The sequence below is a fragment of the Oncorhynchus kisutch genome, unplaced genomic scaffold (assembly GCF_002021735.2).
Source record: "Oncorhynchus kisutch isolate 150728-3 unplaced genomic scaffold, Okis_V2 scaffold639, whole genome shotgun sequence".
Lineage (NCBI taxonomy): Eukaryota > Metazoa > Chordata > Actinopteri > Salmoniformes > Salmonidae > Oncorhynchus > Oncorhynchus kisutch.
In genome coordinates this window covers 137,651-140,023 of record NW_022262584.1, presented here as the reverse complement: position 1 = coordinate 140,023, position 2,373 = coordinate 137,651, and positions in this window count along the sequence as shown.

The following is a 2,373-nucleotide window of genomic DNA, read 5'->3' as shown; positions in this document are numbered from 1 at the left end:
CCTGTCTGGTGCTCCCCGTTCCTCCTCCTCCCTCTCTGGTGCTTCCTGCTCCTCCTCCTCCTCCTCCTCTTCCTCCCTGTCTGGTGCTCCCCGTTCCTCCTCCTCCTCCTCCCTGTCTGGTGCTCCCTGTTCCTCCTCCTCCTCCCTGTCTGGTGCTCCCCGTTCTTCCTCCTCCTCCTCCCTGTCTGGTGCTCCCTGTTCCTCCTCCTCCTCCCTGTCTGGTGCTCCCTGTTCCTCCTCCTCCTCCCTGTCTGGTGCTCCCCGTTCCTCCTCCTCTTCCCTTCTGGTGCTCCCTGTTTCCTCCTCCTCCTCCCTGTCTGGTGCTCCCTGTTCCTCCTCCTCCCTGTCTGGTGCTCCCTGTTCCTCCTCCTCCTCCCTGTCTGGTGCTCCCTGTTCCTCCCTCCGCCTCCTCCCTGTCTGGTGCTCCCCTGTTCCTTCCTCCTCCTCCTCCCTGTCTGGTGCTCCCTGTTCCTCCTCCCTGTCTGGTGCTCCCTGTTCCTCCTCCTCCTCCCTGTCTGGTGCTCCCTGTTCCTCCTCCTCCCTGTCTGGTGCTCCCTGTTCCTCCTCATCCTCCCTGTCTGGTGCTCCCCGTTCCTCCTCCTCTTCCCTGCCTGGTGCTCCCCGTTCCTCCTCCTCCTCCCTGTCTGGTGCTCCCTGTTCCTCCTCCTCCTCCCTGTCTGGTGCTCCCCGTTCCTCCTCCTCCTCCCTGTCTGGTGCTCCCTGCTCCTCCTCCCTGTTCCTCCTCCTCCCTGTCTGGTGCTCCCTGCTCCTCCTCCCTGTTCTCCTCCTCCCTCCTCCTCCCTGTCTGGTGCTCCCTGCTCCTCCTCCCTGTTCCTCCTCCTCCTCCTCCCTGTCTGGTGCTCCCTGCTCCTCCTCCCTGTTCATATCAGAATGGTTCTGTCCATTACTCAGTGTTCTGTACCATGTTGGATCCAGATCAGAATGTTCTGCTGTCCATTACTCAGGGTTTCTGGTACCATGTTGGATCCATATCAGAATGTTCTGTCCATTACTCAGTGTTCTGGTACCATGTTGGATCCATATCAGAATGGTTCTGTCCATTACTCAGTGTTCTGGTACCATGTTGGATCCATATCAGAATGGTTCTGTCCATTACTCAGTGTTCTGGTACCATGTTGATCCATATCAGAATGGTTCTGTCATTACTTACCAGTGTTCTGGTACCCATTTGGATCCATATCAGAATGGTTCTGTCCATTACTCAGTGTTCTGGTACCAGTGTGGATCCATATCAGAATGGTTCTGTCCATTACTCAGTGTTCTGGTACCATGTTGGATCCATATCAAAGAAATGTTCTGGTCCATTACTTAGTGTTCTGGTACCATGTTGGATCATATCAAGAATGGTTCTGGTCCATTACTCAGTGTTCTGGGTACCCATGTTGGATCCATTCCAGAATGGTTTCTGTCCAATTAACTCAAGTGGTTTCTGGTAACCATGTTGGAGGATCCATAATCAGAATGGTTCTGGTCCATTACTCAGTGTTCTGGTAACCATGTTGGGATCATATCAGAAGGGTTGTCTGTCCATTACTCAGTGGGCTGTACTTATATTACTGTTTTGTTGACGACCCTTTAATCTCATCCTCTCCTCTCCTCAGTCTCCCAAGTCCCTAGTCTGCCCTCTCCTCCCAGTCCCAAGTCTCCTCTCTCCTTCCAGATCCAAGTCTCCTCTCCCTTCCCAGTCCCAAGTCCCTCTCTCCCTTGCCAGTCCCAGTCGCCTCTCCTCTCCCAGTCCAAGTTCTCCTCTCCCTCTCCCTTCCCAGTCCCCAAGCTCCTCTCCCAGTCCCAAGTCTCCTCTCCTCTCCCTTCCCAGTCCCAAGTCTCCTCTCCTCTCCCTTCCAGTCCAAGTCTCCTCTCCCTTCCCAGTCCCAAGTCTCCTCTCTCTCCCTTCCCAGTCCCAAGTCTCCTCTCCTCCCTTCCCAGTCCCAAGTCTCCTCTCCTCTCCAGTCCCAAGTCTCCTCTCCTCTCCTCTCCCTTCCCATCCCAAGTCTCCTCTCCTCTCCCTTCCCAGTCCCAAGTCTCCTCTCCTCTCCTTCCCAGTCCCAAGTCTCCTCTCCCTCTCCCCAGTCCCAAGTCTCCTCTCCTCTCCCTTCCCAGTCCCAAAGTCTCCTCTCCTCTCCCTTCCCAGTCCAAGTCTCCTCTCCTCTCCCTTCCCAGTCCCAAGTCTCCTCTCCCTTCCCAGTCCCAAGTCTCCTCTCCTCTCCTCTCCTCCTCTCCTCTCCTCTCCTCTCCTCTCCTCTCTCTCCTCTCCTCTCCTCTCCTCTCCTCTCTCTCCTCTCCTCTCCTCTCCTCTCCTCGCCTCTCCCTTCCCAGTCCCAAGCACTCTTCTAACCCTCACCCTCTCCTCTC